Source organism: Branchiostoma belcheri, unplaced genomic scaffold (genome assembly GCF_001625305.1).
Source record: "Branchiostoma belcheri isolate BF01 breed outbred unplaced genomic scaffold, Haploidv18h27 scaffold6, whole genome shotgun sequence".
Classification (NCBI taxonomy): Eukaryota; Metazoa; Chordata; class Leptocardii; order Amphioxiformes; family Branchiostomatidae; genus Branchiostoma; species Branchiostoma belcheri.
In genome coordinates this window covers 3,356,356-3,379,269 of record NW_017804242.1, presented here as the reverse complement: position 1 = coordinate 3,379,269, position 22,914 = coordinate 3,356,356, and the positions used below count along the sequence as shown (strand labels likewise).

The following is a 22,914-nucleotide window of genomic DNA, read 5'->3' as shown; positions in this document are numbered from 1 at the left end:
ATCTGCTATTCTAACATAATATTCTTGGTTTGACAATGCTGTCATTCAGGTACATTCTATTCCATTATTAGTGAATTCCGGTCTTCAATCCCATCCCCATATCTGATGTAGATTATCAAGCCTTGGCTTAAGTCTGTTGGCAAAGTACAAAAATGTACAGCTCAACTGAAGCCTCAGGTAAGCCAAGCCAGATGGCAACAGGCATGGCAAACTCCATAATGGACCAGGGTCACAGAATTTGTCCATTTTAGTCCTTTCCTTTCTTTTCAGAAGATATTGTGGACCTTGGTTGGCTGAAAATTCGAGCTGTAGCAAAGCACCTCAGTGGCAGATGACTAAATTGAGTCAAACCTATTTGGTTTACTATCAACTTTCATACCTCTGTGCTGGGTACCCTAAAACTGCACATTTGAAAAAACTGTGTCATCAACACCTTATCCAGAATGTCTTAGGGGGGCGAGGGATGCTGAAGAACATTTCTTCCCTTTTCAACAACAACTAGGTCAACAAGTTATCATCAGTTTTATCTGCTAACTTTCTAGTTGTTTCTCAGCCATCATCTCTCCTGATCCAGCCCCTATCAGAACCATATGATCTCAGCACACATGCTTTGATCAACTCTATGCCATGAAGGGTGCTGCTCATCAAGCCAATTTCTTAGACTACAGGAACCCTGCTAAACTAAATAGGATGGGACCTACATGGAGGCTACCAATTTCTGTTTTTAAAAGAAAACTGAGACATTTAATGGTCAGAGATGTTCTTCTGTTTCTACTTAAACCTCTACACAGTCAGCATGTTGGTGTTTCCTGTATCCAGCTGAAGACATTCAGGAACAGGATGCTACTGTAAATTCATTTAAGTTCAAGGGGTGGGAGGGATGCTAGCCTGGTTACCAAACCTATTATATCTCCCAAGTCCTACATCCTCTCCGCTATTTTGGGACCTATAATAGGTTTTTGGTAACCAGGTTTGGGGGATGCCAGTATTTACTCTCTAGTGGTTGCATTGTGATGATCACAGTGGATATACCATAGCATACTATACCATAGCATAGCCTGGTGTCCACTCTACTGCAGTTTGTTTTGTGTGGGCTCTCTTTGGGCCTGTGTTAGTTAAGTTCCCGGCAATCACCTCAAAGTCATGCAAAACTCCTACTGTACTAGGAGACTACACATGTAGTCGAGTTGGGCAGCGGGGAACTACTAAACCGGCTGTGGTTAGCATGGGGTTTGGATGTAGAATAGCTTCTGTCAATGGTGGGGACTGAAAAGAGCCTGTCCAAACTAGCACGTTGGCAGAACGTACTGCACCTGCGCGAATCCTGTAATGTATTGTGCATAGCACTTCGCCATAAGGTCATACTCGCCTACTGTATAAGGTTAACATCCCATCTGTAGTTTGCAAATGTTGTGTCTGAAAAGTTGTCCTCTGCAACAGGCAAATTCCTCATGCAACTGTGACCAAACAACCAATGAAAACAGTGAGAAATCAGGGTTTTTCTGAAGGCGCAGTATGTTCTGCCGACGTGCTGCCCAAAGTGTGGTAGAGTGACTGATATACAGCGTAAGGAGACAAGGTTACCTTGATGTGGTGTTCCAGTCTAGACATTGTAATACTAGTACTAGACAGGAAATAATAAAACCTTCCGAAATGTCTTTCAGTGTTTGCCCCTTTCCTCCTCTTTTCTTTCATTCTTTGTGTGATTAACAAATTGACTTGATGTTTAGATCAGAATAGTCATTAATCAGAATATCAATGGGTCAAATCTTTTCACATCTTTGTATCCAAGCATCCAACTGCATGACCTCTAATAGTGTAACAATTTGTACAGGCCTATACCGGGTACCTTTCTCCTATTGTCACTAATGTCCCTTCCCCACCAACAGAGTTTAATTTTTTCCCACAGCAATTGAAAAATTGCAGTTGAAATTTGACATTACTTCAACAGGAAATTTTAAGAAATGTATATCATCACCCAAAACAGTTTCATTTCCCTATTTCTAGCTTTAATAGGCCTTTTATAATGCTACTTGCCACCTGTTTAAAAGACTGCACCACTGTCAAACAAAGGTACAGAGGCTGTGATGAATGATTTTTTGTTTCCGCTCTGTCAGACTTCCCACTGGTTCACTAGAACCAACTCAGTAAGTCAGTTGTTTGTTTCTCTTGGCAAATTTGGTTCTAATCTCCTTGAAAGGTTCCACCTCCTAGAAGTGACACTTCAAAGATGGTTCTTTTCTCACAGGAGAAGGGGGTGAGTGTACAAACTAAGGGGAGGGGGGAGTGGGAACAATGTTGCCATTATAGGATTGACAGCCTTGGTCATGAACTCTGTGCAGTGTCAAGATTCCAGACACAGCCCGCCATGTGTGTAGGCTAGTAGGGCAGAATGTGTTCCTGTAAACAAAGGCAAGGGTACAAAGGCTTTTATCAGAGCCCTGCTGGTGCTAGTACAAATGTATACACATATTCTAATACATTGTACCTGTGCTTTCTAAGCCTGGACACCAGACCTATTTTAGTAGCATGGATGCCAGACCCATAACATGCTAGACACAGAGTTAGCCAACGTAGCCTAACTGAGGGGGGCTGTGGTATAATTTCCTTGGGGGCATATAGGCTGTGGAATGGAGAAACTGGCCTATGCCTATGTAGGCCCTGGAAACAGTCTAGATCTGTCACCCATCGCAAACAGGAGAGACGAAATAGACTTGGCAGCTAAAATAGGCTTGGTAACCAGGGTAGTCCTTTCTACTAAAACTTTTCAAGAGTTGCTACCACTGACAGGCAATCGCCACTGAGGTTTCAGGTAACAGATTTCCTTACAAGGTTGAATACCACAAGGCCATCTCATCTCCACTGCTGGATTAAAGGGATAACCCTTAATCCCCACAAGGCTCCAGACCTTGCACCACAAGGTGGACATGTGGACAGGACTGGACTGGGTGGAACCTATTGATTCCAGAGACCTGTCCAGAAAGGGAAAGCAGATTTGGGGTGGCATCTGCTGACTCCCATGATAAGAACTTTTGCTGACTTTGAAGATAAGAACTTCTGCTGACTTCCAATTTGTAGCCTGGATGCCAGACTGTTCTCAGGGCTAGTACATAGACCCTGGAGGATGGAGGGGTGTCCGGTTGGCCCTGCACATGTACACTGGCCAGGGCAAGAGTCTGGCACCCAGGCTACAAATCTGCAGAGATAAGAAGTTGCTGGGTACATCAGATAACAAGGAAGAACAAGGCATGGAAGATCTCCTACCTTTCCGTGAGATTTTAGAGTTTTGGTAAATTTCTTGTGTTATCTTGTATTATTGATAGTGCAGATAAAGTTAAATTAGCATAATTTATACTTTGCATAACTTGCTTAAATTGTGTACCTTGTCTAAGCTACCTACATGCCCCAAATCATGACAATCCATCTTTTGTTTCTCTAGTTATCTTCATCGAAAAAATTTTTAATGGCCCTGCAGTTCCAAAATTACAGCCATACACCTACCAATATTATTACAATAAATCAATTGTTTCAAGTTATTGCTGCCCAAAATACAGTGAGGGAACACCAACAGGCAAACAGACAGACAGACCAAAAACAATATTTCCATTTTTCTGGAGGTGAAAATCTGGCAGAATATCAGTATGTGACCAAGGGAGTAATACAATATGAGGGGGTTGGAGCCTACAGTTTGATTGTAATCTAAAACTGTGCTCTGAAATGTCACTTGTCCTTCAGATGGCTTAGGGTTAATTCAGGAGTCTGCTTGGGTCCACAATTCTTATGAGATGCACATGCCGAAAACTGACAATAGTTTTGTGCTGAGATCTACTCATCTAGAAGTGTTTAATCTAATGCCTCCGATGACACTGAGATACATCAGCCCTGATAACATTCAACCATGATCAGCACTGTATCATTCAATGAACAAAGACGTTGTACAAAATATACACCCTCTTGATGTGAATGAACATTGAATCTTACACATGTGTTTTCAGAAAGAAGGGAACGAATTGAAGTACATGTACTGATTAAAGGAACTAACACCACCTCTTAGTCTTACACCATAATGGTGACAAGATTTCAGCACTTTTCCAGTGACCCCAAAGTGCCCATCATTTTAATTTGAATAGACAGAAGGACACTAGCACACAGGCACAGATTGAGGGACAGCAAACCATCTGCACCTTATTTCAAGTTTCTCTGGAAATAGCACTCAGAGATTGATGCATATATGGCAGAAGCATGTCCTTTCATTTTGACTGACAATGCCAGACAGATAACCTTAACTACCTTAATTCTCCGTCTCCTCATCTATCCTAGTTACCATCAAAGGGAAAGTGCTGGGGGAAAGAGACTTGATCAATGCCATCCCACCTGCAAGTCAGCATAGACATAACATGCCCTTATCACAACAGACCTCACTAACTCAGACCAGCCCCACCCCTACCCCATCAAAACACAGATGCAAGAATCTTGGAAAGAACCGAAAAATTCAATACAACCTTATCTGTAACCATGGTAAATATTTTCACATCAACGGCCAAAGTCTCTATGTACTATATATCTAAATGATGATTCATTCGTGTTTGTTGAGAAAGTCTGCCATATCACTGTTTTTTTCGGGATCAAAGAATGAGAATAAAAAGTAGACTTACATACACTAGGCTAGGGCCAGTTTTACTGTGAGGCCTGACCAAGTCTCGGGCTCTATGTTACCTTCAAGTTTATAGATTACATGATCCGTCCCTAAACAATGATGGCCATGACGGCTTGTATTACATCATAACACCCCTACATGCTTCTCTATATCACTTTTAGGTACACCTGCTAGATTTCCCGTTTCCTAAATAAATCCTTTCAAACTTCCCTGAAACTGCATTTGATGTCATACCAGTTCAAGCCAAGAAAATTTAGCTATGTGGGCAGCGACTGATTTCACATGGAACATGGTATTGATGATTTCTCCGGCAAAATACATGGCAATCTATTTAAAATAATGCAGTCTCCTTCTTCTTATTTTGTAGTAGAAATGTGAATCTTACCTTTAGTCCAGAGAATCCAGGCGGTCCAGTTCTGCCGGAGAATCCTGGAGGGCCCTGGAAAACAGCAAAAACCAACGTGAGAAAAACAGTACAGGCAGGGGTAATGATGTAATCACTTGTACCCTCTCACAGAACTGAAGAACCTGGGGAAATGACAGTTCCCCAACAGTTTCTCTGACCATTCTGTGCTGCTTTTCATCCTAGGACATTAATCACTGCATTTCTGGGCAAATCTGTCATTTCACCATCTGAAAAAAAAGGCCATCTGTGGCCAGATGTTTTTCCCTGCATCTTTTCCGAGATGATATTGCAAAAGGACGTCACTCACCACAAGTTTCAATAAATAATACAGGTAGAGAAAGTGGCTGTATGTTAACATAATGGCTCCCAGCGTCAATATGTGCCACATCATACCAAACGCGGCTCAACACCGGTGATCACATTAACAAAGCGGTCTCTAAAGTGTATCGCCAGACGAATCCTGACACAAGAAACGGGCTGATAACCAACCTCAACTCACCTACCGGAATGCAAGGTCATGTGTGTCTGTGCCAGCACAAGCTGGATCCAGACGTGCCACACGTGTGGAAGAATTATTTACTACAGTTACAACTTCTCCAATTCCCCTTCCGAAAGAGCTGAACTTCAACTCCATCCTGGTACTTCAGCTGATGTAGGAGAGAACCATATTTCTTTCTCTGCACCCTACAGAGAAGACAGTACTTTTGGCAATGGCTGCGCATCTCGGAAATGTGGGGACAATTTAGGGAAACCTGGGAAACCAAGTCCAAGAGAAAGATGGCATTGATTCAGCCAACCCTAGACAAAGCAATCAACATTTAACACACCTCAGGTGAACCGTGACATTAAGGAGGACTTTCATTGACGTTGTTGGGACCAAAACTGCGCAAAGGTTACATACTTCCAAATAGCTTTTCTAATGAAAAAAGTCACCGTATCCCTAGTAAAACCATTCTGCACTTTCTTATAACAAAATTTTGTCCTCCAAAATGGAGTTCAGGGCATTAAAAAAGCATTAAACTTGGAGTCAAGCACTACGCTTTGATTTCAACCTGCTTTACCTTCACCTTGACTCCAGGGGTAAACTCTCTTCAGCTTCTACATCTTCATGTAGGCCTAAATGAAATCCAGATTTCCATTTGATCAATTGAAGTTAAAAGGTTCAGAGGTTTTTAAGTCAGCAAAGCTGCACACATGGTACCTCTGGTGGAAGTAACAACAAACTTTCACAAAGTTCAGCAGAAGTCTCACAACAACAAATGTTTAAATTTCCACCATAGACTGTAGACAGCAATTTTTTTTGATATTCTTTATAAATGTTTGTATCTGATCAGCTGAATTATCATCTGCAAATTTGAAACAACTGAGGTGGAAGTACAACAAAGATGCAATATTCTGCAAGTCATTGTATCTGAATAATCAAACGTGTAAACTGCAATAATCAACAGTGTAAAATGCACCATACCAAATAATATCAGATTTCAAAAGCTACCTTCCAATGCAGTTTTTGGAAAGTTGAGTCGGCATAAAAACCTCAAAACTGATAACAAAGTAATCTTGTTATGCGAAATTCGTAGACTCATCATTTTATAGGAGACTAACCAGTACAACCAAAGTGGATAGTTTGTCATACTAAAATGTTCTGTTGTGACCTAAAGAATTGCATGAAGACCAGACACTTTGATGTCTGCATAGCCAAGAGAAGCGCACAATGAGCTGTTGTGGTAGTGGAAAGACTGTGTAACTCGGGCAGCAGATCGGAAATGTCAGTTTGAACTACAAAGCCGCACACAGGAGAAGCTGTCTGCCAAAGTAAATACTGCCAAGATTTTCACAGACAAAATCCTAATATTATTCTAACCTCAGTCTGAAAGTTACACTATCCTCCCGGATCACATTAAATGTGGGGCGAACCTCCGCTACAAAACAAATATTGCCACAGAAGTTGCTGAACAAACTATGCTTTGACTAGGGTAAAGGAAGAAGGAGTGGTAGAAATCAACTGTAGACAGACTTATTTCTGGGAAGGGCAAGGTCAAGTTTTCTTCTAGCTCTCTGTGGGGTCCAGAGGAACAAGGTGGGACAACTCAGTTGGTGGATTGGGTTGTTAAATTCAACAGTGACAAAGTGGTGCAGTGGTGGTATTTTGGCTGCATGCCATGATTTCATTTCACTCAAATGTTCATCAATTGTTTATGTATGTCTGCCTATCCTAGATTCAGTTCACTCTTCCAATCGCTTGCCTTTGATATGCAAGAGCTCTGATTGGCTCAGAGTCACATGGCACGGCATCGGGTGAGCCCATTTCAAGCCCGGGGGCAAGAATTCTTTCAGGAATAATTAATCCAATCCGGGCACAAAAAAGGCGAGACTTCTGAATACAGAGTTCAGGAAAAAGTAGACATCGGTGCCATGTTGAGTCAAGTTCAATCAGGAAAAAACTACACCGTACAGGATATGGGGGGTGACAACTTCCTGCTAATAAGCAAGAAGGTTATAACCTCCTTGTAATAAGTAACCTCAAGTACAAAAATAATAGTTTGGGCTGTTCAAAATGATTAAGGAAATTTGATACCAGTGCACCAAGAATCTTTTGAAACTCTACCCCCATACATACCATCTTTGTCCTATTGTTCACCTTGACTGTCTGTAACAAGAGCCTGTCTCTTTTCATGATTTGTTCAATTAGGAGTGCAAGCCAAACATGCACAATCTAGCCCGAGGCTTTCTGCTTTAATTTTGAAAGGTCAGTTTATGATTGGAGTACTATAACCTAGAACAAGCCAGCTAATGCAAAAGGGCTGGTACATACATGTAGGTACATGTACATGTTATAGAGGCGTGGTATGGCCGAGTGGATAGGCTACAGGCTTTTAGCTAGGGGGTGTCCAGGGTGTCTTTTGGACGCCCTGTACTGAAAATAAGAAGAAATTGGACGCCCTACTTTTTGGTAGGACACCCTAAAGACGCCCTGTTTTTTTCCACTCTCAACCCCTGCCATGCACACATGCCTCCCTTCAGCCTTACTATAAATACAAAAATGATGGTTTACTGAAGGAAAAAAAACTCAAATTCCTCAAAATTTGTAACTCAAAATGCAAAAAGTAGTGTTTGAGAGCATTTTGACTTTCAAAAAAGGCCCCCTAAAAAGCTTGTGCACCGTGCATCTTTGCTGAGCATAGCATACAATGCAAAAAATGGACGCCCAACAAAAAAATCCTAGCTAAAAGCCTGATAGGCTAGCAGTCACGAGATCTAGAGGGCACAGGTTCAATTCCCGAAATTCCTCACAAAACATTGTATCATTGGGAAAGACACTTAACACATCTTTCCTCACGCCACCAGGGTATAAAATGGGTACCTGACTTTGGTTGGGGGGGGGGGGTAAATGGTAGTGGAAGGAGAAGGATGGGCTCTTCCAATACCGTGCCCCAGACAGCGTGGATCAAAATCACTGCCACTACTACATCAACAACGCTTTGGGACTATTTTACATGTTATAATACAACCTGGAATCCAGGCTGTTGCTAGGGCCTACACAGAGCAGCTCTAAGGGTCTTCCTCAGAGAGTGTAATGCAAAATTTCCTTGGATTTACAATGCAATATGCCAGTCCTGGTGCTGAAGAGCTGGCCTGTGTAGGCCCTGGATTCCAGGTTCAGGGGCAAACATTATCAAATTCTACACTTTGAGGGTATAAACATGCATGGTAAACTGTAGTCAGTTAAAGTAGACAGCAGGTAAGGAACATTCAGAGCTGACCAACTTAGGCTACAAAACAACAATCTGTAGGGGAGACAACGAGAAGAGGTGAGCAATCACCTGTGTTGTCAACCCCTCCATTTTGTAATGGAAAAGCTAAATAAAGAACAAGAAATAAAAAAACACCACTACTGTTCCTGGCTGAGTTACATGTAACCTTTAGTACAGCCAAGTAGAGAACAAGTGACATGATCAAGATGTCTTCTACACATCTATCTCATTTAAAGACTACAAGAATTAAGGTGCTCAGTGGCCTACTTAAAAGACATCAGAAGAGTTATTGTCACCTCTCACCTGACTGGGTCTAGCCTTCACCCAAGTGTTTTTAATCACTCAGACATAAGTGCATGTCTGTTAGTTAGACCATTAATATTTACTCCATGTGACCAGTTCTTCAAAGCCTTGGGAGAGGCCAGACTAACCAGTGGAGACATAAGTGGGACAAAACCATCCTGTTCCTCTTTTCTTTTCTTCGTTATAACCAGAGTTCTAATTGGACATCATTAATCCAATTTTGTACCAGGATGCAATAAAGCAAACCTAATGACACTGTATGAGGCCTTAATCTGGCCCAAAATGGGTGCTGCTCGAACGTCCATTGCAATAAGTACTGTACTTCGCAGGCAGCCCTCTTCTAATAGAAGTTCTAGCTAAAGATACAAAAAAAGTCTTGTATTGTTTTGGGTGTGTTTGTCTGACTGTGAGTGTGTCTGCAAGTTGGTACAGTTGAAAGACAGCACATGGGTGGGGAAATCCCTAACCACAAACCACAAAAGGTCAGACACAGTAAGTAAGGTTCAAGAGGTCCCAGAAGCTAGCCAGGGCAGGAGCCAGCAGGAAGTCGGTCGACTGTCAGTCTAGTTCCAGTTATAAAATGTAGACAAAAGAAGTAATAGATAAGAAAATCACCAAAACTCCTAAGGAAATTTCTGATTCCTTCTTCAGCTTTGAACTGCCCGGTAGGTCTAATAGGAAGCTCTCAAAGCTAGATGATGTGACACCAGGGCTACTTGAAGGTCAAAGTTTCCAGTGACCTTCTTTAACCTTCATCGACCCCTGCTATATCTGGTTAATCATTAATGATACCCACACGATCCCACAGGACATGAAGTTCAGTCTCCTGACCAGTTAAAAGACCTGGCCGATGACACCAGCATTTCAACCCCCGATAGGCAAATGTCTGATTTTGAAAACATCAGTCTCACACAGTCAGACAGTTTGATTGAACCCTGCTTTGACCTTCCAGACAGCGGAAGTCTAGGACTCGTTATGGCATCATCATTAAGAGTTTGTCAGCCGACAGCATGTCATAACTGATACTACATGAAAGAGAATAGCACAGACAGCCTTAGCCTGGGTGCCAGACTGTTTCCAGGGCCTGAACAGGCCAGCTCCTGGGCTGTAGCTTAGAGCTAACATGCCCACAAGAAAATTTTACCATGTTGCTCTAGCAGTTGATATAGTTTCTCAGGTGAGGCTGTGGTAAAATTTCCTTGGAGGCATGATGGCCCTAAGGTCTGAAGCCAAGCCCTTGAGCTGTCCTGTGTAGGCCCTGGAAATCTCCCTGGCTAAATTGGAATATGATATTGACCTGACCACAATTTCTTGCCGTAAATTTGCACCAGATGACAGATTCTGGGAAAACACTGGGTGATAAGTTCTGCCACATGTAACTTTGCAGGTCACTGATTTTGTCTAATCCTCCAGAAATAGGCTTTCCATTAAGGACTTTGAGGACCTCTTTTGGTCTGAATGGCTGTTGGTCCCCGATAGCATGCATTATAGCAGTTATGGGTACCAAATGTTGAGTCTCTTTGGGGATTTATCTATCACACAAAAAAGTTTGAAATAGTACAAATTTTTCTTTCAGTTTTTTGCCAACTGTAAAGTCATATCTCTGTTTTCACATAATTGCTTTTCAGTGTCATATAGAAAACAACTGTGGATTGAAAAGGAAAAATAATATGAAGAGTTGTGAAAGAATATTTGAAATAAAAATATGCTTACCTGTTGTCCTGGTCTTCCTTGAGGGCCTGGATATCCCCCTAGCCCACGAATGCCCTGGAAGGCAAGAAATAGAGAAAAATGAGTACAATAATGTTTCCTTAACATTTCTACCACATAAATATATTTTCTCTCAGAAGTTAAGTCTTCAGAGATGGTCTACCTTCTGACTAATGGCTGGAAAGCTTCCAATAATGGGGATGGATGGAGAGACTCAATACAGTTTGAAGTCTGTTTTTAATAGAAATAGTTCATTGCCACTTTCATGCTCAAGCATGGGAAGTTATCTTAACAAGTTGAGTTGGATTTTATATGCCAGGTTGAATTTTGTTGACCATCTTTAACAGATCTTTTCGTAGAACATTGCACAGTACAGGTGTTTAGGATCTGCTGAGTTCTGTGTGAATGTAAGGTCTATACTGTTGAATCCTTGGTGACTGAATAAGTCAGTGTGGGCAGATCCATTCTCACAACAAGGGAAAATGGGGGTCAGGCCAGGTTAAGTAAAGACACCAAACTTAGACAAGAGAAGCTTTTGGCAAGACTTCTAGAAGGTTTTGTTTTAGCTTTGGTAACAAAAGTAACAGAAGAACTTTATTGACACAACAAAAGTACAGGGACTTTCGTAAGGTCTTAAACTACATGTAAACATACAGACAGATACGTGGGTGCAACAAAATTCACCTGCGTACAAAACAATGGATGGATCAACAATATGTGTAACATAGTGTGTATTGTTGACAACTCCTTGGGACTCAGTTGTAATTAATGAAATTGAAGATTTCACATGTGAAATATTTAGATGCTTTCTGAATATCTTGCTTATTCATTGTATGATAGAAGGAAATTGAAAACAGGAAATGAAATAACTTCCTGTCAGTATTCAAGGTGTATCTGCCATTTTGGAACAACTATGGAGACACTTGTAAGCAAACACACAGACACACCAAAAACATAACCTCAGTAGTATTGAACACTGGTAGTAATACTATGAGCAATCCACACACAAACATGATTTGATTTCCAAGTGATGCTAACCTCACAATGTGACATAATATATACCACACAAAGAACTTGTATTCCATCAAATCAATATTCATGTATTACTTGTGTCAAGACTAATTTTGGACATATGCTGGGTAGGAACAAACTGTCAGAACCAAAGACCACAGTGATGATTTACTACAACTTCTGGAACTGATTGACTTTGCGTCAGTCAGTACTGCATTTCTCGCTCACTTTCCTTAGCCTCCTTCGCAGACTTCTGATGCGGCAGAGTTCCTTTGGGGGGGGGGGGCGATACGAGTTATACCGCCGATTGATTTTGCTGAGGAGAGACAGTTTCCACACATCAAGATGCGGCGGCAAAACCGTCCCTTGGCGGCATAACTCGCGACACTCCCCAAAAAACACCGCATCAGAAGTCTTCGAAGGAGGCTACACTTTCCTTCAGTTGATTAACAAGCTTAGCCTCCTAAGCTGGCTCTGTCAGTCTATGATTCAGGTAGAATGATTTTTGCAGCACACAAGAAACTGTGTTTAGTGTGTATAAAGCACTGATATGCCATAAGGAAAACACCACATTATGTTCATTGTATTTGCCAAAAAATGGTTCAATAGAGCTTGCTAATGAGGCTACCACAGGGTGTCAATCATACACTATTATTTCTCAACTTATATTCTCCTACTTGTGATAACATACAGACAATGGGCCCCTAATGCCAGTGCATTTCAAACATTGGTGTTAAAAAGCTCCTCCTCCATTGTTACAGTGTGAAAGTGGGTGGAGCAATGATGAAAACCTGTCACAACAAAAGGGTATTGATAGACTGGGACAGAGGGAGTGGATAATTAGATTGAAAGAGAGGGGGAGGGGTAAAACTGTAAAACCCTTTTCCTGAAACCCTGGCGATTTTTATTGAAGTCCAGAGTAGATTATGTCATGGTGGCATGCTTCAATAATTGGAGCAACATCATATAAAAGGTCTCCAGTGGATTTGCTATTTAGATAGGTTGAGAGGGACAAGCCAATGTTGCAGCAGTTTGACTCAAAAGGTGGCCCCCTCCATATTACATGTATTGCACAATACACATCTATATATTGCACAATACACATTTATGTATTGTACAATACAGTTCTATGTATTGTACAATACACATCTATGTATTGACTTTTGTACAATACACATCTACGTACATGTACAGATTGAACCTCCAAGGTAAAATCCAAGGCAATCGGCAATAAGGGAATAACATGCAGCAAACAGTAAATCATGTTCTTAGCCTCAATGTTTGTTGTTGTTTTGCTACTGTTGTTAGATTCTAACAGATCAAAAACAACAGCAGCAAAACAACAACAACAACAAACATTGCGGCTGCTATGGCGGTAGAATTGACTTGTCAGTGAACTGTGTTTATCTGGACTGCCTTCTCTGATCTCCCCCTCCTCCTCTCCCCATTCCCTGTCACTCAATGCTGCAGACTGGCCCAAAACTCAGGATCCTGCTAGATCTAGTCCAGTAACCTTTCACCCCTTGTGGTAAATTCTTGCCCCTGTCGTTCTTGCCCCTGTCGCACCAGTGCTACGACCGCTACTTGCCCTGCTACTGCCACTGTCTGGATATACACCCATATCCCACAGTTAGGATTACTGTTGACTCTACCACATCCCAAGTGCCACATTTTGGCCCAGAGCGCATCTTTCATGCAATGTGGGGTTGTTTCCCCCCACTTGTTCTGGTAAACAATAGCTAGCCACAAGACTGGGTCTCCCTGGGTTACATCTGGTCCTAATGATACCACTGACCTGTGATATGGCAACAGGGACAAATCAAATTCTAACTCCTTGGAGAAAATCCAACCCCAAGTAAATAATGGAAGTACTAGGAAAAGGAGGCCATGTGTAACACTTTCCTTAGATTTAAAGCATTATAAATGCCTGTGGGAAAGATGATGGTATTTACCATGCACAGTTGACAGCAATAGCTTTAGACCTTTTCTTATTCCAGATTTCGTAGCCCACTGACATCAAAAGTGTAACTAACTCAACATCAACGAACAAATCAGCATGAACTTTTTTATCTTTCAAAGCAGTCAATGGGTGGGACGCCTGGTTTGTGATGGAATGTGACCTATGTCTAATCTGCCATATAATCTTGTGCATCATCCATGCACTTGCAATGTGTTCTAAGTTTAGATAGCAGTCCCACTACATCTTCCCTCAGCCCTGAGATGGAATGCAGGGGTCGGAATCAACTCACCATGAGCCAGCCATGTACAGAACCAAAAAATAGAGAAGACTTCAAAACTTATGGTTTAAGCTGGAGTGAACTTGTGGCTTGATGTTCGCTTTAGTTCAAACACCATGTTGTAAATAAAGAAATGAATGGGCTGTTTTCTACATTCAGCTCTGCAGGGTTACTTGAACCCAGGCATTCCAAGAGGTTGTCTCCTAGTAATTAACAGTTCGTATGGTCTACTACTGTAAGTCTGAAAACTTTTACACTTAATTTTATTTTAGTGGTTTTGCCAGTGACCTCTAGACTACCAATTCTTGACACTGCAATTATGTGTTTCCAATATATTCCTACAGTAAATTTAAACCACTGTGAAAATCTCCTTTTCCCTCATACTGTTATATTAATCTGCCACAAAAGTAAAATTTAAAGAATTTACAGTAGACTGGAGACACAGTCACAGAAACAGTCCTCAGCATGAAGACAACCCCTTCTGTAATTTGTCTGCAATCTAAAATATGGTCCACCAAACAAAACATCTTTTCCCCTCAGCACCTTTGGTTTCAAACACTTTTGCCCTTTCCAGTCTGCAAGATGGCCTCTTGGTGTACCCTCACAGACACAAAATCAATTCCTTTCGGCTTGATTGAAGACAGTGAGAGACAGAAGGTCACATTTTCCACCAACAGTGAGCCTATGGGTGATTCTAATAACACACAACTGGAAACACAGACTGAATGGACCCACTATCACACAGAGACAGTAAAAACTTGACAAACTCACCGAGCGTCCCTTGTCACCTTTCTCTCCTTTTACGATGTAGAATAACGTCTCTCCTTTAGAGTCCTCCACATAGAAAATGACCGGTGGTTCCGTACTGGGCTTAGGTTCCTGGTGGTCTCCCGAACCGGAGCTGCCTGTGTAGCGGAAATCAAACCAGTCACCATTATAGCGGTCCTTGCCAAGAAGTACACCGGGTTTGCGATCTGCCTCTACCTTGAAACAGAGGGATAAGATTTCCCATTGAAGGACTAAGGCCAAAGTCCGGATGTGCCACATGGACGGACGATGCAGCAGTCATACAGACTGTGGGCAGGGGAAGAAGCGCTGCTTGCAGACAAGCCTTTTTGCAGTCATTGGCAGTGGAAGAAACACACATTGCACTCACAGGCTCCCTTCTGGATCTGGTTAGTTATGTTGTAGAGTTACTGCAGCTCTCTACCTGGTGCTGTCAAAAATCATGCAGTGGATTGAGGATAATCAGCACTTGATGCTGCCCAGCTCAGCTATTCAAACAATCTGCCAGGGAGAAACTATCATGTGCTGCCAATCCCTCTCCAGTCACCTTGGGAATTTAATACATTACAAATCCAGGCTACAAGTTTTATAGGATACAGGCAAAGAGGAACTGGGTAGTAGAAGTGATCTGGATGGGCTCATAATGAGGATTTGGTGGTTAGGCTGCATGCAGGAGGGGAGAGCAGATGACACAGACTGGCATAGCTAATGATGCATGCAAATGAGGAGGAAAGAGGTGGATATAACCCGACCTTCCCCAGCGCTGGTCTGCCCCCCTGAGGCAGGCCTGGGGTCCAGGCTGCCGACCGCTGCAGGAATGGTGGCTTCTATTGGAGGCTCCTCGGTGGGGCTCCCGTGGGCTCCCCCTGGGGGAGGGATGGGATATGCAGAAGGCAGAGAGGGTGGCAGAGATGCTGGGGAGGGAGGCAAGCTGGCCCCGCCGGCCGCGGACGGCGAGGGGGTGACTTTGTGGGAAGAAGATGGCGACAAGGTCAAGGCGGCATGACGTGTATGAGCGGTGGATGATGATGGCAGTGTCGGGTTTCCTGTGATGGCAGGAGTGGGGAGGGTGGTGGTGGTGGAAACAGATGTGGGCTCTTCTTCAGCACTGGGCCGGTCTGTAAATATGGGGTACCACGAAGACTCCTGCGTGGTAGTGGGCAGTTTCACGCGATGAAAAGGCGATAGAGGCAGTACAGTAGGAGTAGCGATGGCGAGAGAGGCGGGGTTCTCCGTAGGGGAGCCCCCGTGCATGTTCATGTTGGGCACTCTACCTTCGTGTAGTGAGAGAACACTATCCAAGTCCAAAATGGAATTCAGGCACCGCTGCCGGATGTAGTCGCAGTAGTGAGCAGCCACGGCAGGGTCGTAGTACATCTCAAACTGGCATATTGCACCCTGCAAGGAACCAAATAAAAAATCAGTTCACACACAGCATGTATCCACCTAATTCTAGCTCCACTTCACTCCTCTCTTCGCTGCCCCACAGAAAGTCTGGTACTCTTGCCAGCAGGATTTTTTTGTGGTTCTTTTATGTTCGCCTTTTTCGTGATCATTACTGTAAACAAATGATTTGCGAACTTTTTTTCCTGCACCTGCCGCCACCGAGAACATAATATAGTTCAACAAACATTTCCATTTTTCTCAGACTGCGAACTTTTGCTAACGTGAACATAAAGTGAATTACAGGTATCTGTCTCTTCTCTATCGTAACACTTTGCCTTTATGTCCTTATTTGTCGGGCCTTTTAACTTGTCAGCTAACACTGGCATACCCAAATAAAAGCTGACAAAATAGAAAGCCCAATAAAACGTCCAAAATGAGCCTAATTTCTGCATGGAGAGGGGAAAGGGTATGCCCTGGAATGTAATAGGCAAAAACTGTCACTTCCAATTTCACCAAGCAGCCTTACCTCAAAGTTTAAAACAGGTGCGTTACACCACACCTGTAGCTCTAGGGAGGACAGGTAAATGAACCCCTCAACAGGGCAATGAACTTTTGCATTCCATATGTCCTTATCAGAATTTGACCTTGGCAGAATGTCCTTATCAGAATTTTGACCTTGAGCAGAAAACCCCTGCCTGATTCTGATTAATGTGGTGTATCTCTGGTGAAACTAAGTAAGTCATGGTCAGTGCTCTCTTTTGCCAACAGGGTCACAGGACATGCCACAACCTGTTAGCCTTGGTACCAGCCCTGTTAGATAATCCACATGCACTCACCTGAAGCAACTGTACATGGGAAACACATGGAAAACTAGAACTGTAAGCACGAAGGCAGAACATACTGCACCTGTGCGAAACTCGTGATGTATTGTGCACTTCGGCAGAACGTCTCACATAAGGCCGTATCCACGCATATAAGGTTAACATCCCATCTGTACTTACCAAATGTTATGTCAGAAAATATATCCTCTGCAACAGGCTGACCAAAAATCTAATGAAAACCATGAAAAATGGGGGTTTCGCGCAGGCGCAATACGTTCTGCCGACGTGCTAGAAATATCATGAGGCATCACGAAAAATGTTTCACAGTTTGACATATTACCCATAATGCATCACACTGTGCATGCGCAGTTTAAACCATGAACCAACTTATACCAAATAAGAAAGAAGTCATTCTTACCTGAAACCTTTTGCCTTTACTCTTCAGTCTACCCAACGTGATCCTTCCCTCCTTTCCAATCTCGTCAAAAGGATTTCTCACCAGGTTCCTCTGGTCCTGCTGCTCCCCACAAGAAGTATACATGGTGACCTCCTGCTCGCTCACTTTAAACGCCATGAAGTGCCATCTACCGTCATTTGCTGTATAATTAAACACCGGCGAGTAGCGTCCGGGGAAGTTTTTTCTATCTGCATAGTAAAACTGGATATCTTTCTCTCCTATTCTTATAGCTAGCCGTGTTTTCTTCTGCTTGTCCTTGATGGAAAAGAGATGAGTTGTGAAGTTCTTGAAAGACTGGAAGACAAGAATGAAGGCAAAGTCGGAGGGGATGCCCTGTTTGAAGACTCTGCTGACCCGTGTGTTGATGCGCGCCTTGTTCTGCAGGATAACTCCATAGTCACCTCTTATTACTCCTTCTGGAGCTGTCTTGTGAGAGTCTATGAGATGCAGGCCTCTTAAAACATCCACTCCTGAGGAAGGGAAAAAAACATACAGTTTACATCAAGTAGCAAACAAGACAAATTAAACTGGAAAAGTAACATTTGCAAAGCAAAAATGCATACTGTTTACCTTCCCATATGGCTGCTCTGTTCTTACTTAAACACATTCATATATATATGGTCAGACAGGAGTCTAAATCCCTCCTACTATAAAATTGCAACATAATGTAACCCAACACTAGCTACCTTGGTAACAGACAGTCTGGTTCAGGTCATTGACCTTATTGGTGTGGAGAAGAAGAGGAAGAAACTGAGCAAAAACAGTATGTTACAACATAATCTTTATTCATCATCAAGCTCATTCTCACCTTGTGCAATTCTTTTTCTTAATATTTGCTGAAATATTTGCATATACATGTATATTTTATGCATGACAGCTCACAATATTAAGGGTACAGTAGAAAAAGACACTCAAACTAAATTGTTAAAAAAATCATTCTCAAATCCATGGCCATGGTGTGACCTGAATAGGTTTATTTCAGGTTTCTGGGGCATTTTGAGGTGGGGGTCTCAAGCCTCATGTCTGGTGACAGACTTTATTTGTACAGTGTACAATTTATGTGTTTGCCCCACAACTACAGGTTAAAGTTGTGTTGGCATTACGTGCAGTGTATGTGAACCTCATCTAACAAAAGTAGGCTATCATGATAACCTTCTGACCACTGCCATCTGGAATACTTTGCTTCTCACCACAACGACAACAACATCTATTTGCCCTTGTACACACATGTACTCCCATCATGTGGTCAGGGTAGACTGGACAGATCTAGAGTACTAGCCTGAATGTCAGCCTTTTTTAGCTTTCGTCTGGCCAGTAGCGGATCATGGGGAGCGGACAAAAGCTAAAAAGGCTGACACTCTGGCTACAATTCTATCTTGGAGAACCTGTATGATGTTGTTTCTTAGACAAATTATTATTGTTATTATAAGTGATTCATTGAGCCTTAGAGATTCAAACACTTTTCCACACTATCAGTATGCAGTATGCAGTATTTAAAAGCAGAAGTTGAATTCGAGCAGGCCAGCTACGATTAATGGTGAATCAAAATAGTTTGCTATGTCTCACAGAAAAGGGCAAGCAGACCCTCATGTTATTGAAGCACATGTAAGCCAGCCAAAACAAATTCAGATTTGACTGAAAGATGTTTTTTCTACTTTACATAACCATGATAACCTTAAAGTATGGAGCAGGTGAGGCCTGGGGCGGACGATGAAATGACCTGATTGTGTCCAATCCATGTACACCTCAATCAGTCAGCCCCATCATTCACATCATGTGTGGTACCCAACACTCTCCTCTCATGTACATGGTTAGGCACAGGAAAGTTAATTCTCTTGTTACCATCACAGTCCTGAAAAAATTTGGTGCGGTAGATGGGGATCTTTTTAGACATTTCTTTTATTGCAACAAAAATGAAGAGAGCGTATTGGAAAGTGATTCAACAATATTTTCATCACCAAAATGTCAGATTAGAAATCTGATGTTCCTTGCCAGCAGTATGACCTTAAGAAGGCTAGGGTTGGCAAGTTTTTCAGGGGTTGGTGCTGAAAACACAGCATTTTATTATTTTCTAGGCCTTTAATAGATGTGCCACAGGTCTGACCAGGATTAAAAACCTCTGCAGGCTGTCTGGTTTAGAATGGCCTGGACAGCTGCATGGAACTCACCTTTTGAAGTATCTAATATGACATGGCTGGAAGTTGTTCTCTGGAAATAGCAACTGTAATGAGCTACGAGGGTCTAGACATACCTTATGAAACGCACTGTTTAACAGATGACCAAGGTGTGAATTTCCAAGAACTACTTGTTAAACAGGTACAGTTTGGTAAATGTTTGCCACCTGTTTTTCATTCTTGCCAGCATTTGTTACACACATGTAGTTACATCTGTACATGTTCATTCACTTTCAGTTTACTGCTTTCCATTGCCAAGAAGGATTAGGATCAGTACTCTATTATTTAGCTGTATAATGCAATGAGATGACACATACATCATTATCAACAATATACATGTAGTTTGATCTGTTCCAAAGTCAGTACAGCATTTGATGTGATTGCGAGCATCCTTCAAGAACAATGCTTCATTATGTTTGCAGAAGAAAAACATACTGTTTTTGCTATGTTTCTTCTTCCTCATCTTCTTCTTCTTCTCCAAACAAATAAGGTCAATGACCTGAACCAGACATCTGTCACTATGGTGTTACATCATGTTGCAATTTTATAGCAGGAGCAATTTAGACTCCTTTCACCATAATTATTATATCTGAATGTGTTTGAAAAAGAATCAACAGAGCAGACCATATGCAAAGGTAAACATTATGCATTTGCTTTGCAAATGTTACCTTTCGAGTTGTCTAACGGTCTTTCTTTTTTTCCTCTCTCTTCCTCTCACTCTTTTTATTTTATTTTACAACTCATATTTCCTTTTCTGACATGAGTTAACAGATATCTTTCTTCTAGTCCCATTGGTGTTCTGTTCTTCTATATTTAGTATGGTATACAGGCACTGTTCCTCTTTAGTCTTTACTTTGACATGCCCATAGCTGTCTATATCCAGCCTAAGGCCAGACATTCCTCCTGAAAAAAAAAGTTGAATTATTCCTCCCTACAAGGCTGTGTACAACAAGAACCATGCAAGCCTCGCAAGCTTCATATTACAACATATGGACTCCGCATATGGATCAAATCTTTGGTCTGGTAGGAAGTAAGATAAGGTAATGTCTGAGATTTGGATATTAAGATGTAATCCTACAGACTAAGGGGCAACACATTTTCTTAAGAAGGCTGGAGACATAAATCTTTGTGGTAATGAAGTTATGCATAATGTCTCATATTGTTTGTGACTAACAGTTATTACTTGGCTGTCCATGCATTGAATTTAGCAATAAGTTACTACTGAACATTAATTACTGTGCAATGTAGTTAAAGAATGGCAAAATATTTTTGAAGTTTGATTTTATACATCCTTGAAAGCCATAAAATGTAGCAACTTCAATGATAGCTCTATAGTTCAAGGCTACACCAATGTGTTCCGAACTCCCCTAACCCTAACTCACCCCTATGTTCAGACATCTTCAAAACATAGGGGTATGGGAATGTACATTTAGGGCTGTCGCTACAAGCTTTCATTTGATGTGTGCTTTAACTGATGAGGTTTAACTGTTAGTCATCCTGTATAGATCCTGGAAAGTGTATATAGGCCCCTGGAGGACTATATGTATAGGTCAAGATGAAAACTACAATGTTAACTGCTTACCAATTACCGTGTACCTAATGAGTAGCAGAAGGCATGTTATAGCATGAACTTGAAGTTCTGTACCTGTATCTGTATCTGTATAGCCGGTATAACCGCCTTTCGGCGTAACACACCAGCTAAGTTAACTGGATCCTTTAACCTGAACCTGTATATCTAGAGGAAAATCTCTGTATATGGTCTTTCAAGTGTACTTCCTTAATCATGTGTAGATACAGTATCACAAAAGTTCACCTCGTCTGAATTGACACAAAATGTATAACATGACTTGCAATTAAGCACTGAGCTTCTAAATTGCGTGCTATGGTTACTGTAGGGGTGTATCAAAACATATTTCGTTGCTAGAGGATTTTCCTATTTGATTCAGACTCTTTGGAGATAAATTTCATTTTGAGTCTGATGGTGGATTACCCCTCAAATGTTGTGGTCTGATTATGAAGCCTGGGTGTAATTCACTGTGACACAGGTAGGACTGAAGTATAGAAAAACAATTGAGATGGATGGTTGTTCAGATGTAGTCAGAAGTCAGTGGGCTTGCCACATTGAATCTAATGACTGACTCAAGCAGGTGAATTATAAATTTTGTGTCTGTTAGTTTGTTTTATGGTTAGTGATCCTGGCTTTGGACCAAGAGGCAGTGGGTTCAAATCCTGTGTCCTCAAAGGACATGCATGCTACTGGCTCACTTTCACTTGCTTCGGTACCCCTCATATAAGAGGGTCTGGTGCAGCATACAGTACACTAGTGCCCCCTAGCAGTTACTTCTAACAATGCAGGATGTGTAGAGTCAAAGTTATAACACTTTTCAACTCAACTATTGTTGTTTTTCACACTCAAGGACTTTCAAGACCTATCAAAATTAAACACTTTCAATATTTCAGTGATTATGTTCAGTATCACAGCTGATGCTGCAAACCTAAGCTGTTTTTTTCTTTAGTTTTTCTTCTTCTCAGTGTCATTCATCATTTCCAAGTAATTCCAAAGAAGTCCAGGCAGGACTTGAGTCTGATTTAAACAGCCTGCTTGTTGTAGACTAATTAACTTTGAGATTTCCTACAGGAAATACCATGTCTCCTTCCAGCTTATCCAACCTGTAGCCAAATGCCACCATTGACTGTTCAAACGACTCTACTTAAATAACTAATTTTTGACAAGAAACAGACTAAAGACCATTAAAATAGAAATGTAACAACTTGCCCTTTGATGGCTCTCCTCCAAAATCTATATCTGGTCCTTTACTTAGCAGACAACATTAGCCAAGTCCTGTAGCTTTGGCCAAGTCCTGTAGCTTTGGCCAAGTCCTGTAGCTTTGGCCAAGGCCTGTAGCTTTGACCAAGGCCTGTAGCTTTGACCAAGGCCTGTATCTTTGACCAAGGCCTGTAGATTTGACCAAGGCCTGTAGCTTTGGCAAAGGCCTGTACATGACCAAAGCCTGTAGCTTTGGCCAAGACCTGTAGCTTTGACCAAGGCCTGTAGCTTTGACCAAGGCCTTGTAGCTTTGACCAAGGCCTGTAGCTTTGACCAAGGCCTGTAGCTTTGACCAAGGCCTGTAGCTTTGACCAAGGCCTTGTAGCATTGTGACACTTTTATGGGAAAAAAAGCCATGGGATGGATGGATGGATGGATGGATGGATG

At 41.9% G+C, this 22,914-nt stretch overlaps 1 pseudogene; it reads right to left on the bottom strand.

The window, feature by feature from the left end:
* The window catches only part of LOC109482557, a 65,122-nt pseudogene that overhangs the window by 29,667 nt on the left and 12,541 nt on the right, over positions 1-22,914 (bottom strand).